Source organism: Ochotona princeps, chromosome 8, assembly GCF_030435755.1.
Source record: "Ochotona princeps isolate mOchPri1 chromosome 8, mOchPri1.hap1, whole genome shotgun sequence".
NCBI classification, from domain to species: domain Eukaryota; kingdom Metazoa; phylum Chordata; class Mammalia; order Lagomorpha; family Ochotonidae; genus Ochotona; species Ochotona princeps.
The window spans coordinates 12,227,201-12,250,188 of record NC_080839.1 but is presented as its reverse complement, the minus strand read 5'-3'; the positions used below and the strand labels follow the sequence as shown (position 1 = coordinate 12,250,188).

At 52.4% G+C, this 22,988-nt stretch overlaps 1 protein-coding gene and 1 long non-coding RNA gene across 2 annotated transcripts in view; one reads left to right on the top strand and one right to left on the bottom strand.

Moving 5' to 3' along the window:
• GPAT2 (glycerol-3-phosphate acyltransferase 2, mitochondrial) overlaps positions 1 to 22,988 on the bottom strand; it is a 123,645-nt gene that overhangs the window by 10,053 nt on the left and 90,604 nt on the right. The window lies entirely within an intron of this gene.
• LOC105942124 (uncharacterized) lies at positions 3,850 to 10,412 on the top strand. The gene is made up of 3 exons (XR_009245930.1): positions 3,850 to 4,351; positions 6,178 to 6,311; positions 10,326 to 10,412. It is a non-coding gene; the product is annotated as an uncharacterized LOC105942124 (long non-coding RNA).

Below are 22,988 nucleotides of genomic sequence, written 5' to 3'. Positions count from 1 at the left end.
AGCTCTCTACAGCAGGTCCCTCCTGGCTGGCATCTCCTCAGCCTCTCCCTCTCACAATACTCCTGAGCTAGCAAAAAAGCTGTCTTCCATAAAGCAGTACTGAGTACCCCAACCTCAAAACTGCACCCTCAAAACCCCTCTGCCATGCTCCTCACATCATCGATGACTGGGCTTGGTGGGCCAGCCTCATTATTTGCAACTTCCTCATCCCCATCATACTATGCACACACAAACCTGGGAATGCCGTCTTCTGGCCACCCACCACATCCTGCCCCTGACTCTTAGGTCCATGAGGCCTTTGGAATACCTTCTAAGTCTTTCCTCTCTTCCTTGGATTTTCCAACCCAACTCTGCTAGGCAAAGTGCCATGTGAAGCCCTCTTCCCTATGTCATCTGAAAGCATATTGAGTGCAAGGGCTGCAGTTGACCCATCTCTACATACCCAACTGTCCAGTTTGTATGGAAGAAAGACCCAGAAATAAGCCAGACGACTGACTATAACACCCTCCCCAGAATTCTTCAGACTTAGCACCAAAGACATACTTTGGAGAAAGCAGTCTCTTCAATAAATGGTGGTGGGCAAACTGGACACCTTTCTGTAGATATTGGACACTTGATCCCTGCCACTTGCCCTATGCAAGGAAATCAACCCAAAGTAGACCAAAACCCGAAACTACCGAAGTACTCGAAGAAAACAAAGGAGCAACATTTCCAGACATTGGTATAAGCATGATCAGTGACAGCTAGGGGAAAAGTCTAAAGCACAAACAACAAAAGCAAAACTAGACAAAGCAGACTATATGATACTGAGAAGCTTCTGCACAGCAGAGGGAAGTCACCTGAGGGAAGACACTCCTGATGGAAAGGGACAAAGGACTTACAACCCACTTCTCTGACAAGGGTTACTAGCTACGATATATAAAGAACTCCAGTCATAAATGAGCACACCATCTGAGTAGACATTTCTCAAGAGAAGAAACACAGGGGTGGACATGTGGTTCAGCTGTTAGGATGTCACTCAGGGTGCCTGAATCCTGGCTTTTGGCAACGTGCACTCTGGGAGGCGGTAGGTGACGCTCAAGTATTAGAGTCCCAGCCACCTCCCAGCCACCCACGCAGGAGGCCTAGACTGAGTTCTGGTTCCCCTGCTCTGGTTTGATCCCATCTCAGCTGTTGTGGACATCTGGAGAGTGAACCAGCAGGTGGAATATCTCTCTTCCAAATAAATAAAAACCACAACGAGCTATCATCTTAACTTCAAACAGAATGGCTATTACGCGCCCCCCCCCCAAAAAAAAAAACCCACCGGTGAGGATGTGAAGAGAAGGCAGAACCTTGATTCACAGTTGGTGGAAATGCAAATTAGGAAGCCATTGTGGAGAACAGTGAGGAGGTTCCTTACAAAACTAAAAAGAGTTTTAGTACCTGACCCAGCTATCCCCTTCCCGGGTATATTTCCAAAGAAAATGAAGTCAGCATGCAAGATATACCTACACCGTCATGTTCACCATTCGCGTCTCTAAAATACAGAATCTATCTAGATGTCTACTGAGGAATGAATAATGCATAAAGAAAATACAGTGTATACAAACAGTATTTTTCAGTGATAAAAATTAATGAAATTCTGACATTTGCACAAGATGGATAAACTGGAGATCATTATGTTAAGAAAAAAGAAAAAAGCCAGACACAGACAAATGCTGTATGTTCTCATATGTGGAAGTTTTCTTTCTTTTTTTTTTTTTAAGTCAGTCTGAGCTTAGAATAGTAATTAGTAGAGGCTGGAAGGATTGGGGGAAGGGGATAAAAGGGGGCAGCATATGGCAGCCACAGAGCTGGAAATAACAAGCGCCAGTGCTCCATGGCACAGAGGGCAACAACATACTCTACGCGACCTGAAGCCTGAAAAGGAGCTGGGAGGCTCCAAAGCCGAAGATGCAGAAATGGAAACATCAGCTACCTCATGATCGCTTCACATGGTACATCTGTGGACACGCTGCACTGTACCCCGTAAGAATGTACAAGCATGGGCTCGGCGGCGTGGCCTGGTGGCTAAGGTCCTCACCTTGATCCCATGTGGCCGCTGGTTCTAATCCCAGCAGCTCCACTTCCTCTCTCTCTCTCCTCCTCTCAGTATATCTGACTTTGTAATAAAAATGAAATAAATCTTTAAAAAAAAAAGAATGTACAAGCATTACATGTTAATAAAGCATAGAATCAAAAGAATCCCTCAGATTCTCTCTACTTCTCCTCATGGAATACAGTTTAGAGCAATGAGACTGAGGTACAAAAAGATCAACATTGTTGTAGTATCTTGGCTCTGAGGGACTATTCCCACACTCCCCATGCACACATCTGGCAGAAGGAGGCCCCAAGCTAAGACTGCCAGCTGCGGACTGCCCTGCTCACAGCCTCAGGCTACCCCCAATCCTCACATCACTAGATCTGCGCTTCTCCCAAAGGGACCCCGTAAAAGCAAGCAAGGGTGGCTTCTCCCTCTACTGATTAAGTAAACTATTCAGCCTTCACAACCCAATCAGCTCAGGCACGGATCTTTCCAGCACTCAAATCCCCCAGCCCAGATCATCCACAGCATAGACTGCAAGCTGGCATCCCTAGGGCCAGATATATATCTATATGTAGACATATAGATTATATAATGTAAATAATCATTCTTTGGCTAGACAATGTGCTAGAACTTTATGAATTAAAAATGAACATTCAAAACTAGACAGCATGTTACATAAAAAAAACCAACAATAGTTTCCAGCTGCTATTATTATAAAGAAGATCCAAGGCCTGACATCTGTGAGCAGCCACCCCACAGGGCTGTCGCTGACTGTGTGAGCCCTCCCGTCGGCCACATGGATTATATTTGGGGGTCTGGCCCCTGTGCACAGCAGAGTATCCAGCCCTTGAAGACTGGGAAAAAAATCCAACCTCCTCCCCTCTCTGGAATGCTCCTGCCCCACAAAGAACCATATAGAAACTTCTTTAAAGCCCAGCTTGCACACAACTTCTTCACCCCCAAGTCCCTGCCATGGGGGTCCCCGTCACCACCATTTGACCCCCGATGCATTCCCGAGCCACCCCAAAATGGACGCCTCCCACTGGTGACTAAGTTGAGACACCAGATGTGGACGTGGCGGGAGTCCGAGGATGATGCGAAGTAGGGCTCTCCATAGCTACTCACAGGCCCCTCAGAGGATCTCCTGGGCACGGCAGGCCCCACTACTAAGGCTTCCTCCCATCCTATCCCCGGAAGCCCCTGGAAGGCCCGCCCAGACCTCCAAGCAGGAAGACCCCCGGGCAGCTACAGGTCCAGCCGGACCTGGGGCGGACCCCCGGGCAGCTCGAGGCCTGGCCGGACCCGGCGTGGACCCCCGGGCAGCTTGAGGCCTGGCAGGACCTCCAAGCAGGAAGACCCCCGGGCAGCTACAGGTCCAGCCGGACCTGGGGTGGGCCCCCGGGCAGCTCGAGGCCTGGCCGGACCCGGCGTGGACCCCCAAACAGCTCGAGGCCCAGCCGGACCCGACGTGGACCCCCGGGCAGCTCAAGGCCTGGCTGGACCTCCAAGCAGGAAGACCCCCGGGCAGCTGGAGGCCTGGCCGGACCTGGTGTGCTTTGGGAGCCAACCGGGGAGTCTCACCTCACACCCACAGTGGATGTCCGCCACAGCAGTGGCGTAATGGGACAGCCGGAAGCCAGGGGGCGGGCAGCATCAGCACGTCCAGCCCCCAAAGCAGCTAAGAGCCAATGGAAATGTGCGCTGGCACCAAAGCCCCGCCCCACGCCGCACGTTGTCGTGCCACCGTGTACCTCACAGCCACGTGACCTCAGGGCGGACGAGGCCGTGCGTGCCGCACCGCGTGGTCAGCCATGGTGGGAAAGCGGTTGCTAGGGTGGTCACATAGTCATGCCACTAAGCTAGAGCTTCAGGCCGTAGGAAAGTGCTGAGCTGGGGCTGCTTGGAAAAAAAGAGAAGACCCCCTAGAGCCAGATTGAGGACGTGAAAAGCCAGCCAGCACTCCAGTGTCATTTTGTTGCTGTTAATTAGAACACCAAGTCAGCGCCTGCTAAATGCACCAGGGCTTGGGTTTCAGCTGGGCCCAGGACCCCATGTGTTGTTTCTTAGGATTCGTTAATACTGCTCGGCCCTGAGCTCCGAGTGAACAGAGACCTTACCGGTTCATTCATCTTTGGGTTGTTCCCTTGGAACACAGCAGGAAGCTGGAAAGGGGTAGGCATGCGACACAGAATAAAGGACTGTGCTTTGTTCCTGCACCGCCACCCATGTCGTGAGCCCGCCTGACATGCCGGAAGATTCTATAGTTTCAGAACCGGAGCAAAGGTATGTACTTATGATCCAGGCTGCACCAGAGATAGCAGAAGCTGGTTCACAGGGCGCCCTTCCCTCCGACACACCACCCCTGCTGTGACTGCCTTTTCCAGATGTCTCCCTGCTTTGTGCTGTTTCCTATTAGTGCATGCTGCATATCTATGTCCATTCGCTTCAAGTTCTAGTGTTTGCATCACACCTTGCTTTGGCGTGGGAGGCCTTCGTTGCCATGTGAGTTGCCTCCTTGCAGGGCAGCGCAGAATTAATGCCTGGAAAGTTGCCCAGATCGTGACCACAGAGACCAGTGTGGTCACCCAGCAGTCCTGCCCTTGGATGCGGGGTTCTTGGGAAGAAACGTGTTTGATGGGGTGTTTGCTGTTGCCTCTGGATCTTCCCTATTGTTCCGAGGACTTGGTAGATCTTTTACTGGCAGTTACAAAAGCTGAGAGACTTTCAGTGCTGCCATGCAGACTGGCTGTGAGTGAACCCACCCAGGAAGGACCAGCAGCTCAATGGGACAGGGCCCCACACATCCTGCAACCTGGGTGTTGGGTGCCTCAGATCTGAATGTGTGATCCACAATGCCCAGGTGCCCATACCTGCTTCTTGGGTTCAGAGGGACAGAAATCCTCTGGGTGGCTTGGGGAAGATGCTCTCTGAATGCAGTGGTGAGCTTTCCCGCTGTGCAGCATCAAAGATGGACCAGGCCTGGCCTTAAACTGGGCAGAAGGTCTCATTCCCTCTTAGAGGTAATTGCCAGGGAAGTTGAGAAAAGGGAGATAAAATGGCTAATTGGAGATGTCAGCTGAATGAATGAAGGAATACCCTAATGGCTGGCAAAACACTGTTTCCAGGTAGTTTTTCAAGGGTGTAGCCAGAGGAACCCAGCATTTGAGTCAGTGGCTCAAGTAAGGAGGACTCACTTCTTAACTCATGTGGGCAGGCAGCAGCTAATCGGTGAGGGCTCAGACAGAACACACACAAAAAAGGTTATCTGTCTGTCAATCTGTCTTCCCTCCCTCACTCTCACCTAGAGCTAGGACATGTGTCCATTTTCTGTTATCTATATTGAAGTACCCAAGACTGGGTGCTTTACACAGAAGAAGTTTATTTAGTGCACAGTTTTGGAGGCAGAGTGTCTGAACAGCACAGCACCAATGCTGGCGAGGCTCCCCAGGCATCACAGTGGGAGCACACACAAGAGGGGGACATATCATGCTGAGACTAGAAAGCAGAGGGGCAGGCTTACCGATTTTACAGCAGCCCCCTCTTTAGCTGGAACTCAGGGTCCCCTGAGAACTACCTGAGTCCCTTCCGTCAGCCGTGCCTCTGAGGACTTTCCACTATGCTTCACCTCTTCAGGCCCAACCACTTCCCAGCAATAATACCACACTGAAGACCAAGCTTCCAAAACATGAACCCTTGGGGGACACATTTGAAACCTAGCCTCTGCCTGGAGAACACCAGGTTTTCCAGCCTCCAGACCCGAGGACTTTCCCCAGCAACTTCTAAGGGTCTCAGATCTTTGGACTTGAACTGTGCTATGCCACTGGCTTCCGTGGTGCTCCAGTCTACAGAAGGATTTTTACAGGACTTTTCAGCCTCTGTAACTACATGAGCCTTATTTCTCTCCCTGTGCATTCATCCATCCATCCATCTACCCACCCATCTATTCATCCATTCATCCTGGCTCTGTTTCCTAAGACAGCCCCTGGCTAATACACGAGGTGCACTCAAGGCTGCATTTCAGAGACATGCATCTCTTCCCTAACATTTTCCCTCAGAACTCTGAGCACAGCTCCTTTAGAGAAAGCCATTAATTGTTCTCTGTGTTACAGATCCCTTCCACTATTCTAAAACCTTCCATAAAGTTCTTCATCATTGTAGCAAGCCACAGCTGAGAAAGCAGGAATGGAATGTGGGTGCTGGTGCCTGGAGCATGGGAAAATTGATGCTGGGAAACCACCAACAGGTAACACCCAATTCACCTTCTCAGAATTTGGCCAATATTGGCAGCTTTGTAGACAAAAACTTGAACTGAGAGGTTGGGCAGGGTGAGCGAGGGAATCTGAAGTCCTTTTGTAATACTGGATTTCTGGGGGTCCCACGACAGTGTGAAAAGCTAATGAGTTGATGGCTTGAGGGAGGATGGTGTCGACTTCAACTTGGATCATGCTCCATTACGCAGGTTTAGCCTTCCAACAGGAGATGCAAAACAATAAGGAATAAATGCCAAAGATATTTTGAAAACAGGATAATTATGATGAAAATGAGCCAAAATCCGAGAGTGTTGATACCTAATGAAGTAGGTCAGGACAGCCTTAGAGGGATCAATAAGGAGGGAGTGACTCAGATTGAAAGGAAAATCTGCTTTTATTTCCATACTGGCTGTCAATTATGAGTGCCAGAAAGCACAACTCAAATTGTTTCTCTTTAAAAAACAAAACAAAACAAACAAACAAAAAATCAACAGGAAATGTATTGACTCAAGTGAATATATTGACTGAAAAGCCCAAGGGTAGGTTAGGTTTCAGGCTAGTACTCAGATGATGTTATCTGGATGCCCCTTGCTCCCTTTCCCACCTGCTCTTCTTGGTGTAGGTTCCATTCTGCAGCTGACCTCTTGAAATGGTATAGATGGTTCCCAGAAATGGCAGTGAATGTCCTCCAGCTTACAGATCAAAGATGTATGTTTTCCAGAGGGTTCCATAAAAGCCCCAGGGCTGACTGCCATGGCTTTGGATATGGTTTCCTACCTGTGTAAGCGGTTAATCCCCAAAGTCCTAAAATAATGGAATTACGACAGTAGAAACTCCATCTTTCTCTGGTGTTTGGGGTACAGCATGAGTGAATCCTAGTGCTTTTCTAGATGGAGTGAGACAAACACACAGACAAGTGAGGTGAACTCCCCAGGTATTGTTCTGCACCCCAGAGTCACAGGTCAAAGTGACCTCTCTCTAAATAGCCTGCCTCAGGCATTTTATGATAGTAACAATGAACAGGATAATACGCTGAGTCTCTGTGGCCCAGAGAATCCCCATGCCACCCACAGCGCACACACAACCAGCCACAGTCAGAAGAGGCTCCCAGTGCTGGAAATGGCACAAGCAAAACTGAGCAACATGACCTTGACATCTCCAAAATGAAGCTAGACAAGAAGAAGTCAAGTTCCTAGGCTGCACAGTGCCTATGTAACAATCCAAGGCTGCAAGGACCTCAGAACAGGCAGGTGGCATGCCAGGGCCTGTGGTGGGCAGACTCCACATGTAGCTGGTGGGAGGGAGTCTGGGGGAGCATTTCCTCTTAGAAAGTCCTCCAGAAGTGCTTCTGTTCTAGACCCTTCTCCTCGCCAAAGAGGAAGGAGGCTGGAGGAATCAGTGTTTCCAACACAAATAACTGGGGAGAGTCAGGGCTCTCTTGGGGTCCCAAGCTCCTGCAGAAGCAAATCTATATAATCAGGTTGCCAGCAGAGTACTTAACTGGCCGGCGTTCAGCCTACACCAGGCATTGAGCTGTAGGAGAGAGCAGTCACATGCCCTCAACAAAAACCCTTTCTGGCCTAGGCCCAAGGCCCAGGCGCTCTCCAGCACTTAGCCACCAGCCTCTCTGCTTTGCCCAGCCCCTGTGCAGCTGGTGGGTGGCTGCCATTGTCTCCAGAAGTGCTGTAAGTGAAGCTGGCCCGGGCAGCACCACAGTAGGGGGTACAATGCCAATGGGGAATGGCAACACCCTTGGCACCTGCTCTGCAAAGCATGCCTCCCCACTGCCTGGAGTTTTCAAGGAGGAGCTGTGTGGCTGTGTGATGAGCAGCCAGCCACACAAAGGCACCTGCTCTGCAAAGCATGCCTCCCCACTGCCTGGAGTTTTCAAGGAGGAGCTGTGTGGCTGTGTGATGAGCAGCCAGCCACACAAAGGCTGAGCTTGGGCTCACAGTCGGTGGCTGCCCAGTACTGGCCTGCACCTGCCCCTGCGGCAGGAAGCTAGGCAGAGGAAAATGCATGATTTGGTGGGAATACTTCCAGCTACAAAAATTAGGAAGCTGAACTCAAAAGGGCTTCAGTGTTCATGGAGACATGCCTGTTCCACCAAGTAGCCCTGAGATCCAGGTCTGTTAGCTGGCTGCTGCCGAGAGAGCAGTGAGCTTTGCTTTCTATGCTGCCTGTCTCTGTGGACAGGCGCAGTTCTCAGGCCAGCTGTGCTCATGATTACGGGATGGCTGCCGCAGTTGCGCAACAGCATACAGTTGAGGAGACTACCTCTTCCTGGTTGGATATGTATGTTTACTAGTGAGTAATCTTTCTCAGAATCTTCGTAGCAGCTTTTCCGTCATCTGTCACCTACCAGAACCACATCACTCACCTGTTGCTAGTCAGACAGTGGCAGGGGGAACAGGAAAGCCAGGACTCCCTTGTAGGCTGCCCAGATAGCTCAGGCCTCTGGTATGCTCCTGCATAGGCCCCAGGAGCACCTGCCACAGCAGGATGCAGGGATTGGTGGAGAAGGTGTCAGAGCTCATTCCTGCCTGCTCATTGCTCCCTGACCTTAGACAAGCCAGGCCCACACCAGTCACCCTTTCAGCAGGCAATCTCTCAGCCAGCACAACCTTGTTGTGGTTGGTGGCAGTGTAGCTGGCCAGGGAAACATGACTGTGAACAGTTGTGGCAGCACCCCACCCTTGGCTAGGTACTTACCAGGCCAGCCTCCTCTGCAACCATGGGTAGCATATCACTTCCTGGACAGAGAGGGAGAAGGGGCCTCCACCGAGATCCCTCTTTGGAAGATGTCCTTTGTGAATTTTCTTTTTTTTTTTTTTTTTAAGATTTATTTATTTTCCGTTTGTGAATTTTCTACCCCTTTGTCTTCTTAGCCCCTCCCTTCTTTCCAGCTTTGCTTGCCATGAAGCAAGAATGTGATATGTGGTACTGTGGAAACCGTTTTGCAATTACGTGGGGGAAATACCAGGAAAAATCTCATTCTGGCTAATCTCCATGCTTTGACTTTAATTGGCTGTGGGAAAATCCAGGGACCACAAATATTTGATTTGTGAGTGAAACAAACCCTTATTCCATGAAGTCCCTGTTGCTAGAACTTCTTTACCTTCGGTCGGAGCAGCCTAATGGACGAAGTTCAGGTTCATCATCAGTGGAGTGAGAAGAAAAGCTGCAGTGGTTTCTGGCCTCCGCTCATCCTCTCTGATGAAGGAAGCCTAGAGCTCCCCAACCCAGGGTTGAGAAGGCCAGGTCCCTATTGACCTGCCCTCTGCCCTGGCAGTCCAGGGAGGAGACTGACCCCTGGGCCATATGCTGGGGATTGGAAACCCTCTGAGCCCTTCACATCTTACCAGAAAACCATCCATGAGCAGAGTTCCAAGAGAGCACAAGTGAAAATCTGTTACAATGACAAATAATGTCCTAAGTAAACAGGGATGAGTAATGAGCAGTTAAGTCCAAGGCCAGAGGGGCAGGGCTGGCCAAGCTGCTAGAGTGGGGACCAGATGTAGGATTGGGACCCTGCTTTGCCCTCATGGTGACAAAGTGGCTGCCACACCTCCATGCAGAGATTCCAGCCCAAGGTAGCAGTAGGGGAAAGGAGTAAGCAGTGAGTTCCCTAGAATCCCTTCTCAGAAGACATCCGACATCAGCTTTGTCTGTGTGAGAAAGGAGCAGGAGAAGGACAGGTGGGTAGACAGTCATGGGCCACCGGGTTTGGAGTCAGAGCACCAGGGGTCAGCCCAGCACCTCCACCTGCTGTAAGCCTGGGAAGTTCAGGTGACACTTCCAGCTCAGCAGTACTGTCTGTCCACTACCTGGGCTGGTCAGGAGCTGGCCAGGCCTTCTCTTCCATGAGAGAGGCAGGTGCTTAGTCAAGGCTCTTTGGATCTCAGGCAGTAGGAAATGACTCCACTTGCAGAAGCACTACAGAGAGCTTACAGAAAACTGAAATGAAAAGAAACTCAGTGGGGTTTCTTTTCCTTTGGCCTAGCAAGTGAAGATGCCAGCTGAGAGGCCCACATCCAATGCTATGTCTGCTTCAGTACCAGTCTTTGGCTCCTGACTCCTACTTCCTGCTGATGCACACCCTGGCAGGCAGCAGCGTGGGCTCAGGTCATCAGATCCTTGCCAGCCCTGCATGGCAACGTGAATTGAGTTCCCAGCTCCCAGCTTCAACTCAGGCTAGGGTGCTAGAGGGCATTTGGGCAGTGTTGCTCTATGTGTGCCTCTCAAATTAAGCATGGAGGCAAAAGTGTTTGAAATTCATGAACAGTGGGTTTTTTTTTTTTAAAGATTTATCTACTTTTATTGAAAAGGCAGATTTTATGGAAAGAAGGAAAGACAGAAAGATCTTCCATTTGCTGGTTTACTTCTCAAATGGCAGTAACAGCCAGAGCTGAGCCGATCCAAAACCAAGAGCTTCTTCTGGTCTTCTAGTTAGTGAGCTAGCTGAGTGGGAAGTGGAGCAATGAGGATATGAACTGGTACCCTGTGTCTGAAGAGGGAGGATTAGCCAGTTGAGTTACTGTGCCGGGCCTAGATGTGGTGTTTTCATTATACACATGTTGCACGAAGTCTTTGAAGACCCTTTGCCTGTTTAACTTGCTATATTCAAAAACCTGTCATTTCCACAGATACTGCAGGGGCACATGTGAGTGGGAGGTTTCACGGCTGGTTGCATACCATCTTCAGTGTCTGGAGTGCGTTTCATGCTCACAGCACAGCTCAATGTGGCTGATCCCAAGTGGAGAGCCCCAGAGCCACGCATGACCAGTGGCCAGTGACCTGCCCAGCCCAGGCTTACAGGCAGCCCCTCGGTATTAGCTGGCACAGGATCGCCTTCCTCAGTGGCAGAAGCAGGGGAAGCTGCCAATCCCTGCTAATGCCAGAGTTGAGCTCATCCCCAGCCAGGGCTACTCACTCATTGCATTCATGCATCTCAAAACTTGGGGTCGCAGGCTCAGCCACGGGGCCTGGGTGGGCTGCGGGCAGGGGCAGGCAGGGCTTTAAAAAAGAGAGCTCCAGGCTGCCAGCTCCAAGGGGGGCAGGCGGAGTCCCCGACAGAATGTGCTCTGGCTGAGAAGGCAGTTTTAAAAGCTTATGCCTAGAACATTCTGCCTCTGAAGAATCAGGTGAGCTCAGAGCAGGGAACCAACTACAGAGAGAGGGCGAGAGAAAGCTTCGCATTTGGAAAGGGAACAGAAAGCAATTCCTGGAGCTTTGGACTCTAAAGCTCCATGAGAAATGAGATCAGTTTGACACACACACACACAAAAATCAGTGTGATCTTGTAGGGCAAACAGGAGCAGTGGGGAGCAGGCCCACAGAGGAGGACAGTCACCGGCAGACACAGCTGCACCCCCGCCTCTTTGCTAAGGGAGGCAAAGGCAAACCGCTCACTCACTCACAGCCAGGGAGGCTGTGTCAGCACTGAGTACAGAGAGACGGCAGGGCGAAGGGGGATGGCTGAGAGCAGATGCAGGGCAACCGTCTGGGTGGTGGTTTGAACGGCCCCCACGAGACTCCTGTTGCAAAGTAGTCCCCCAGGGCCAGGTGATCAGAAGTGGGTCCCCGTGGGGTTTGGAGGTGAGACAGCAATGAAGGGCAGGCCCCTAATCCCCGGGGACTGAGGCTTGAGCAGAAGAACAAGAGAGACTGAGATTGGTTGCTCAGTTCCTCTCACCATGTCTGTGCCACCTGGGCACTCTGCCAGTAAGAGAGACCTCACCCACCAATCTTGAACTTGCCAGCCTGCAGAAGCATGAGCCAAAGAAAGCCTTTTTCTCAGGATAAGCCTTCCAGCCTCTTGCTGATACACATCCTAAAGGGCAGCCCATGGTGGCTCAAGGACACAGGTCCTTGTCTGGATGGAGTTCTCAGCTACTGGCTTCAGGCATGATGTAGCAGTCTCCCCTCTCCCCTTCTTGCCCTGAAATTTAAAAAAAAAATGGTGCATATACATATTTAAGCACAACCTTTGTTTTATAACTTAGCCTATGAGATTCATTCCTAGCAGGCTATGACACTCTGCTGTGGACACGGGGGTGGGGGAATGAAGGAAAGCTTAGCTGCCAAGGTCACAAGTCACTTCTGGCCCAAGGCCTTCAAGAACCAAGGGAAGACTTCAGAGAGGCCAGGCACATAGGAGAACTCTTGGGCCCAGCCAGGCCTCCCTGGAGGGAAGTGCAGGCCACAGCCTCACTCAGGACATGATGGACAGGGGCGAGCTGGCCAAGCCCAGGCTTCCAGCATGCCATGGATCTTGCCCACACTCATGCGGCCTCAACCCCGAAAACACTGGACAAAACAAGAGTTCCACCCACTAGTTACAACCAATCAAAGGTCCCTGGCTATTAACATTGGCCCAGGTCAACAGTCCTCTTTTCTTTCTCTTTTTTTTTTAAAGATTTTTTTTTTTTTATTACAAAGTCAGAGATACAGAGAGGAAGAGAGACAGAGGAAGGTCTTTCGTCCGAAGATTCACTCCCCAAGTGAGTGCAACGGCCGGTGCTGTACCAGTCCGAAGCCGGGAACCTGGAACCTCTTCCAGGTCTCCCATGCAGGTGCAGGGTCCCAAAGCTTTGGGCCGTCCTCGACTGCTTTCCCAGGCCACAGGCAGGGAGCTGGATGGGAAGTGGAGCTGCCGGGATCAGAACCGGCCCCATATGGGATCCCGGGGCGTTCAAGGCGAGGACTTTAGCTGCTAGGCGCACGCCGCTGGGCCCAACAGTCCTCTTTTTCAAAGAAAAAAAAATTTTTTAAGTTATTTTATTTTTATTTGAAAGGCAAATTTACAAAGAGAGAAGATGAGAGAGAAAGATCTTTCATCTGTTAGTTGATTCCCCAAATGGTCGGAGCTGGGCCAATCCGAAGCCAGGAACCTAGAGCTGCTTCTGGGTTTCCCGCATGGATGCAAAGGCCCAAAGACTTGAGCTATCCCCTCACTGCTTTCCCAGGTGCATTAGCAGGGAACTGGATCAGAAGTTCCAGCTGGTATCTGCATGGGATGCTGGCACAACAGATAGAGACTTAACCCACAACACCAGAACACCAGCCCCAAACACTTCTCTTTTTCAGAGGGTTTGTGGGATGCAGACGCATATCCTCCCAGCTTCTGTATCATCTCTTTCACAGTAACCACTCAATCTGTGGCTCCTTCTTCTCCACCGTAGAGATGGTGGATGGGAGGCTGGGGTTCCCATGCAGGAAGATAGGTTTGCAGCTATAACCAACAACTCTGCCCAGCCACAGCTGCCTGCTCGTCCCCTCCCCATGGCTCATGGGGCCGGCAAGTGACCCTGCACCTTGCAGGTCACTCGGTGCTTCAGGCTGGATAAAGCTCTGGCTCTCGGGTCTGATGGCCTTCCCGAACCCCCAGGCAGCGCAAAAAACAAAGGAGGGAAGCTACAGACCTGCTGCTTGCGTCTTCGTTGCTGCTAAGTCAAGGAAGAATGGCTAGGGTGTCTGCTGAGCCCTGCAGCTGGAAAGTGGTGGCCAACACTTGAACTCAGAAGTGTCTGTCCCCCACCACCCTGTGCTATGCAACCTCTCGAAAAAAACTTGCGGCTGTGGTGATGTGACAACACTGTGACTCCCCACCCTCCAGTCCAGAAATGCACTCCTAACTGGCCTGCTTTCTGTCAGACCAAGGGACAGTAGGGCTACACGACTCTGTCCCTTCCAGCCTTCACACTGCGTCCCTGCTGAATTTCATCACCCCACTTTATCCTGAGGTCAGGAACCCACAAATTCTCTCCCCTTTTCCGTGGAAGCCAGAACCCCATTCTCCCGCACCCCCACAGTCTGCCCCCATCCTGGCTGGCAGCTAACAGCCTTGTTAATCCATTCATTATCTGCTTCTGGCGGAGGAGTGTGTTAATTGAAAACTCAGCCCCCTTCTTTAATTGCCTGCCTGCCCCCATTTGGCGTCTTGGCTTCCTCTCAGTTCAACATCCCACCCAGAGCTCCACACCCCACCCCACCCCACCTCCGGGCCTGGGGTGTGTGCTGTTGGGGTCCTGATTTTTCCTGGTGGATGATGGTGTTTGGGGCTGCCTTCTGCAGAGCTGGGTGTATGTGGGGGGACCTGCTTGGGTCCCCTGCCTCCCAATGAGAACGGGCAAGTCAGAGCCACACAGGCAGCTCCCTTCTGCAGGTTGGGCTAGGCTGTGGGAGGCGGGTAGGAGGGGAAAGCAATTTACCCCAGGAGTTAATGGAGAGGTGCTGGGCCAGTGGGAGGACTCAATAGGGAACTGATTCCAAGGCAAACAAAAAGCCAACCCCCTACTGACTGACACCTGCAGAAGGGGCTGCACCTGGGCTGGGTGGGGATAGGTGGGGGTGGCTGGAAGGCTGGGCCCTGACCTCGAGTCTCAACCCTGACCCCCTGGAGTATGGTGACCCCCCCCCCCAGAGCTCCAGGTGGCCCCCACTCCCCCACCCGGTAATTCTCTCTTCCTGCGCCAGACTGTGGGGACCAGGGGATTTGGCTGTGTCAGTACTCTGATGTGTGAAACAGATACATTTCTGCAAAACGGGTGCAAGGCAATCCCGTTGTTCTAATCAACTCTGTGAGCTGATATTTTTGTCATAAAGACTTTTTTTTGATGAAAGGTCTGCTACATGTTCCCTGTCTTAGTCAGGCTGGGCTGTTCTAACAAATCCCTGACAATGGGCAACTCATAAACAGCAGGATTTATAGCTTGCAGTTCCAGAGGCTGCCGAGGCCAAGATCCAGGCGCCAGTGGATGCGTTGGCGGCTTCACAGACCACGCCTCCTTGCTATCTTCCCAAGCCCCGTGGGGCAAGCAAGCAGTTCAGGCCTCCATTAGGGCACCGATCCCATTCATCATTCAAGGGGAGATAGGGTCACCTCCCAAAAACCCCACCTGATACCATGTCCTTGTTAGGGGTGAGGGGGCAACATTCAGACCACAGCATCCCTCCCATGGATGAGCAGTTACTTTTTGCAACCTGGGGTTGGGAAAGACAAAAGACTTTAACACCTTAGCTTAACAATTTTAATGGTCTTACCAGGAAAGGGAGCAAGTGAGTATTTGTCCTCCATGGCCCTATGAGCTTGGGCAAGTCATGTGACCACTCAGACTCAATGCCCTATCTGTGTAAGGGGGCCTTGTCCCAAATCCCCTTTCATCCTTGAGTTAGGATGGTCAGTCAGAATCCACCTGCACCAACACAAGCTCACACTATGTAAAAGGGGAGCTGTCTTTTCAGACAAATGATTTTTTTTCTTGGGAAGATTTATTTATTTTACTAGAAAGGAAGATGGAAACTAGGAGCCTCTTCCAGGTCTTCCAGGCAGGTGCAGGGTCTCAAGGCTTTGGGCTATTCTCTGCTGCTTTCCCAGGCCACAAGCAGAGACCTGGATGGGAAGTGGAGCAGCTGGCACATGAACTGGCATCTTCAGCGGGAGGATTAGCTAATTGAACCATCACTCCAGGTCCATATAGACTTTTCACGCATCAGCAAATGGAGTGCTGAGAAGGTTTCTGTGTGCCTCCCTCCCATGTTCTTACTCCCTTCTGTTCCTTAAAAAATGAGGAACATATGCTAAGCCTAGCAGTGAAGACACATCTCACGTTAGGATGCCTGAGTTCAAATCCAGCTTCCTACAGGCACAGAGACAATGGCAATGGCTCGTGCATGTGAGAGGCCTGCCCTGAGCTCCTGGCGTTGGGCGCAGCCCAGTCCCAGCAGTCGGAGGCATTCAGAGGCATGAACCTAGCAGGTACACAGCCCTTTTCTCTCTCTCTTTCTCATCACTTTGCCTCTCAAGTAAACTAATATGTAAGTTTTAGAAAATTTTTTCTAAAGAAAAGCGATTTCTAGGCCAGGGATTTTTGTGCAGCCACAGAAACAGGGCACAGACGAACAAGCATGGGCTCACACTGCTTCCCTCTGTGGTTGGTCGGGCAAAGCAAGTCACATGGCCTGATTGATTTGAGACGGATGGGAATGTCACCTCCTACTGTGGACCTGGTGAAAGAAACTTGAATGTTTCTAAGCGGCCCCTAATGACTGCTGTAAGGACGTGTCCCTGAGAGCTGATCGCTGCAGACATTACCTCCTTGCAGGGGCTAGGCTGCCCAGGAAGAAGGCAGAGACGCCAGGGATGGGGTCAGGCTACAGCCCCCTAGGCTAGCTGGCTGCTTTCCTGTGACCACTGTCAGGGGAGCAAGCTGGAGGTCCAGCAGGCTCCTAGAGATTCCCTGTGAATCCTGGAGACTTGCCAAGGCCGGCCCAGGGCCTGGAGATCTCAACAGAGCATGAACCACAGGTCCCTGTTGGCCTGGGCCATCCTCCCTGGCTTTGCCGGCAGACACAAGGCCTCCACATGGCGCCGCAGGGGTTGGTGCTGGAGAGATGTGAACTTGAACACCCAGAGACCTGTCTCCAAGCCCTGCCTGGCTGACTCTGCTATCTCCCAAGCTAGCCCATTGAGTCTCAATTCCCTCATCTGTCAGCTGGTCTGATTGCCATGGCTGCCCACCTGGCTGTCCCCAGGGCCACTGTGGAGCCTGCCTGTGCTATAGAGGCCGCGGCTCTTCTGGCCAAACGCAGAAAGTCACTGTGGCATAGTTAGGGCCTTCCTGGGACCCTCACCAAAACCTGCCCATCCTTGCCTCACCTCTGTCTCCTGAAATGGCCCCATCCTTCCTCCAACCTCCCCCTCCCAGACACGAAGCAGTCACTGGCGGCTCAGGAGCACTCATCTCTGAGATGTTAGATGAAATCTTTTCCTCTCCCCCTCACGCCTACCTGCCTGCCCCAGGAAAATCAGTCTCCCACCCCCTGCCACAGGCACCCACATGCACCCACAGTCATTGTCTTCCTGCTCTGCCAGCACCATAGCAAAGAGAGGCAAGCAAAGGGAAGGTGAAGCTCACGGGAGAGGGGACTGACACCCCTACCTGGAGGGGCCCCAGAGCCAAACCCAAGGTGGATTGCGCCTCTTTCCTGATCCCCCGCAGATCTGGGCTCCAGCTGGGTGTCTGGCTGTGAAGCCTGGGCCTGTATCCAATGGGTTACCCACGGCCCATCCTGGTGAGACCTTCAGCAGCCCCCCTCCGTCAGCACCTCCACCTGCTGCAGGAGTCACCCCAGACAGCAGGTGAGTGACTGCTTCCTGTCTGCCAGCCAGGGAGAGCCCAATGGGGACAGGACCTGGGTCAGAGGCCCCAGTCCTGCCCTGTCTCATCACTGCTTCCCAGGGCTCCTGGCCACCAGGGGCCTGGAAAAGAGCAAGGCCAAGGAAGGAGGTGCAGAGAAAGCCATAGTCGAGGCAAGCTGATGGCACTGGGGGCCTGACCACGCCCTCCCAGCACTGGGCATGCTTCCTGCTTGTGCTGTCAGCTCTTGGGCAGGGGCTAGACCAGGTGGACACATCAGGGCCCCTCCTCCTGCAGCTCTACCTTTCCACTGCCTGATTGCACAGCTCAGAAACCAACACCCCAAACTATGAATGAGCTTCCCAAAGTCAAGAAGATTTGCCTGGGATCCAGGGTCATCCCTGGACCTCCCTCATCCAGTAGGAGCCAGGTCCTGGGGAGGGGCCCATCTAGGCCTGCAGCTCTGGGGGCTGACAGAGATGGAGGGAGGGGGCAGAGGTCTCAGGGAGCTGAGTACGGAAGGCATGGAGGCAGGGGACTGACTCAGAGGCAGGCCAATCTGAGACCTGCTTCTTCTGGCATCAGCAATACCTATTTCTTCCCAGGCCTTACTCCTTACCCCCACCCCCACCCATTCAAGGCTGGAGGAAGGAAGTCAAGAATAGGCCAAAACAGGGGTCTCCTGCCTTCTAAACACACCTGCCAGGTTAATACGACTGTTCTTGTAGAGGTTGCTGGAGGCTCAGCTGGAGAGGTGTGGCATAGGGCAGAGGGGAGAGATGGTGGGTGAGGGGTCTGCAAGAGACACAGGCTTTACTGCAGCCCCAGATTGGGGCTCCCTGCTCCCCTGCCCCCCAGGAACTAGGGAGCTTATCTCATCCTGGCTGTTCCCACAGCCTCCATTTCATGACCCTCCATTTCATGACCCTCACTTCCAGCTCTGTTGCGGGTGTGTCTAGTTCTGCCGCCCAGCCGGAGCCACAGAAGGCATTTCCGGGCGTGCTGGGCTGGCCTCAGGCGTCAAGGGCAAGGCCTTTTGTGGGCGTTCACCCAGAGACAAACCTTGGGGAAAGGGCTGAGAAACCGGCAGTCCCACCACATCCACAGCTGCAAACTTGCCATGGTCTTTGACCCAGTAATTCCACTGTTTGGAATTCCTCCTGAAGACATAATTGCAAAAGCAAAAATAGCTATATATGCTTGACTGTTTATAGCAACATTATTTATAATAGTAAAAAAAAAAATGTGTAACCAGCCAAAAGGAGGAGCAGGGGCTGGTATGTCCGAAAGGCAGAATATTTACTGCACATCCAAGAAAAACAGCAAACTTGGAAAAAATTTTCAGGGGATAATGTTAAGGGAACTGAAAGCGTGAACTCATGCATGTTTATTCAGGCGGCACCTGCTCCCAGGGCCAAAGACATTAAGACCAAAACCTTACTCTCACAGAGGGAGTTCTAGGGGAGAGCCACAGGTTAAGGAATGAGTCAAAACAACAGTTAAGTCCTTCCCTAACTAAAACAGGGAGCTGGACAGATCCTGGGGGTGTCTATGCAGGCGACTACCTCTGGATGCCCACTGTTGGTCGATTGCCTGAGCTGATGGTCACTAGGGAGAGTCCAGAAGAGACCTACGGGCTACTAAGGCAGGAGCAAGATCCAGGAGCAAAGCCAGGGGGCACTGTAAAGCAATCAGTGAGTTACCCGGTCAAGGCTGTTGGGCCCTGCAAGACCCATAGGTTTTCCCAAAGGAAGAAAGTTGGTCAGGCTGCTATTAGGAAACCCCTAAACCCTTAGAGTTCATGGGAGAATCAAGGGAAAAGCAGACCCTGACAGTGTGAGCTGCATTTTCGGCTCACTTGAGTATGAGGAGTGAAGGTGGGCTGGCCCAGCATGCTGGGGAAAAGCTCATTTAAAAAAACTGATGTATTTATTTTTATTGGGAGGCAGATAGAGAGAAGGAGAGACAGAGAGAAAGATCTTCGTCTACTGGTTCATTCCCCAGGTGATCACGACAGCCAGAGCTGAGCTGATGCAAAGCCAAGAGCCAGGAACTTCTAGGTCTCCCATGTGGGTGCAGGATCCCAAGGCTTTGGGCCATTTTCTACTGCTTTCCCAGTCCACAAGCAGGGAGTTGGATGGGAAGTGGAGCAGCTGGGACAGGAACCAGTGTTCATACGGGATCCCAGTGCGCACAAGGGGTGGATTTAGCCATTGAGCCATTGTGCAGGGTCCTGGAGAAAACTTCTTGGCCCAAAGTCTTCCATGTGTGAGGGGAAGTGATTCATAGGAGGTCGTTTCTATGCCTTGGAGCCTGGCAGGAGCTCTCTGGGGTAGGGAGATCCCAGGTTCAGGGTCCTGGGTAGAGTCCCTGGCTGTGGGCAAAGCTGGCAGTCAGGATTCCTTCTGCCACAGCTGCCCCGCCCACCCAGGGCAATCAAGTAACTCCCAGCTCTGGGCTCGTGGGAGGTGGCAGGCAGAGGAGTCAGCAAGCTAAACCTGCCATTAGCAGTGATTGAGAAGCGCTGATTATCTGCGCAGCTGTCAGAGGAGCACCCAGCCTCCCTGTGCCAGCAGCCGCCTTCCCAGAGCCACCCCAGCCTCTACCCAGAGAACCCAATCCTTCACCTGGAGACAGGGGCCCTCTCCACCTGCTCCCATTAGCTGGACCTTGATTTTTCCAAATGAGAGCAACACTGCTGCCTGTAGGGTTGCCGGAAGGGTCCAACAAATGTGCTGTCAGAAAGCACCTTGCAAGTGGTAAAGGGTTACATGCAGGGTCACTGCCATTCCCATCCTCCCACAAGAACTGGGATTTCCGAGGCTGTTCAAGTCCTGCTTCCTTTACACAGAATGAAACTGAAGCTCTGGAAAAGTATGGGAGTGGCTGGAACCAGCTGCACTGGCAAGGAGTCATCGGTTTCCACTGTTGGAATTGGGAAGAAGCTCAAAGACTGGCCAGCTTCCTTGCTGTCAAAGGGAGGCCTCACAGCCCGACAATAGCAGGTGGCCTGGCTGTGGTCACAGACACGTGGAGGACAGACAGCACTAAAGACCAGCTCTGCCCACACCACACGGGCTACTCCCTGGGCCTCCTTAGGCCTTGCTCTCTGGGGTAGTGGGGGGACACTGGCTGGAGCAACCTGAGAAAACTCACACTAGGGCTTTGAAGAGTCCAGGAACTCTCTGGAACACCCAGTCCCATAACCTGGAAGAATGTATCTGCATTGGAGGAAGTGTGGCTTTGTGGCAGGCTGCCAATTGTTATCCCTCACATTCTGTCCTAGGCTCTGGGAGAACCCAGCTCTCACTATGAGGCTGCCCACCTCTCCATCCCCAACCCTGTTGTGACCCTCGGCCTTCCAACTTGGGTCAGTCTGCCCCAGGCCCAGCCGCATGCCTGGGAGAGGAACTAAGGAGTGGCAGGTGTAGCCCAACTGGCCTCTCATTGCCTATCAGCTTAGCTGGCTGGCCACTGGCCTTGAGTCAGCCCTGTGTGTGCAGGGAGAGTGGCTGGGGAGGCAGGATGACACTGGATGGCACCACGCTGTACCACATGGGAAGGATGGGCAGGCTGAGGAGGAGACTCAGGATAGTGGAGGACAGGAAGCTTCTCCAGAGCTTCTCTGGCATCATAGAAGAGCAAGGTGTGGGTGACTTAGGGCAGGTGGGCAATGTGTGTGCAGAGAAAGCTCACGCCTTGAAGCCACAACTATCTGTGCCCAGCTCTGTGCTTGCAGGGAGGTTTCTTGTCACCTCAGCTTCCAGGAGCTGAAAACAGAGACCTGACTCACAGAGCTGGGACTGACACAGCTCCCAGGGGTCCTTGCTGCAGACTCACTGAGAAGCCCAGAAGGCTACCAGCGGCCACCCCAACCCACTGGGCAGCGCTGCCTTGAGAGCACCCTGTAGGCAGTCCATGAGTACTCTGCCCCTCACTCTTGGGGCTTCTTCGCTGATACCCTGTTGTAGACTCCCAACTGTGGCTGCCTGACCCATCCCTGCCTGCCCCCAGCACCCTCAGAACATTACAGCACTGGACCCTAGGAGGGACACTGAAAAAGCAGCTCAAAATGGGGAGTGCTTGATCCTCACTACAGCCTCCTCCCAGGTCACTTCCCTGATTTCCAGCCCATCACCACCAAGCCTCCCTCAGCCTAACTGTTGTCTCCCAGGCCTTCCCTAATACAGACCACTACCCTTTCACTCATCAGGGAGACTCGCTGATCAGTCAAGTCCTAGGTTGGAAATCTAGCCACAGAGCAGGGCTTAGGCTTCTTCCCCTCTCCATCCAGCACCTCCCCATCCATCTATTTATTCTTCTGTCTGTCATCCCCTCCAACCCCCGATCCGGCCGTCCTTCCACCATTCCATCCACCATTGCAACCAGCCAGCCAGCCAATCATCCTTCCTGCTATCTATCTACCCATCCATCTATCCATTCTTTCTTTTGTCCATCACTCCATTCACTTCCCTCCATCCACCCATCTACCCAGTGGGCTCTCAGAATGCCTGACAATGCCCTCTGTGCTTGTGAATCTCCTGGAATAACACAGAGTGAGGACTGCAGCTGGGTTGGTTCTCTGTGGCACCCAGGCATGCAGCTGGCACAAAGCTGATTTGCAATCCATACTTGTTGATGTCAGATGAATGAATGCATAGATATGTCATCTGGAGGATGGGAGCACAGCCCAGCAGCCCTTGTCTACACCTCAACGATTCAGGCCAAATCTGTGACCATGCAGAGGGGGAACCCCAGGTACAGGAAGGCATGACTTGCCCAGGGTCAAGGCAAGGACAGGAGCAGGCATCCTGTTCTGGAGTCTTATCTCAGGCCACTGTTCTCCCCCAAAGCACAGAAACGGGGATCCAGAACCTAAGAGAGGATGCAGTGGTTAATGTCAGCAGCAGCAGCTCAGGTCTTGGTAGGGAGCATGGGGAAGTGGAGCCAGGAGGAGTGGCCCAGCCAGGAGCACCAGGTGACACTGCAGGAATCTGCGTGGATATGGTCCAGGAGCCAGGCTGGTGTCAGCTGTGCCCCTTGCCTGCTGTGTCGCTTTGAGCCAGGCTAGCAAGCCCAGATCTGCAGTCTCTCAGGCTGCTAAAGCTGCCTTCTCGTGGGCATGGCCATCAAGACTCTGATCCGGCATGTCTATGGGAGGCTCAGTGCTGGCCTTTTACCTCCATGTGGAGGAAACCACGTGGACTGAACCAAGGACCTATGGTGGAGTCACCCCGTGGGGTCTGACCCTGGGCCTCCTCCTGGCCTGAGTCTCTGATTTCTCAGCTGCTACCTGAAAACTCTCCCAAGATCCCACAGGAGATGGCTCTTGGCCACATCTCCCAGGATTCCTGAGGACGAGGGGCACAGATGAAACCATCAGGATTCATTATGCTTAGGAGCAGTAGTGCCCAGACAGGATGGAAGTGGATTTCTTGCTCTTACTGTGGCATGAGGGCAGGGCTCCCAGCTGTGGAGAGCGCCCCACCCCTACCCCCAACCTGCATCCCAGGTCGTACTGGACCAGAG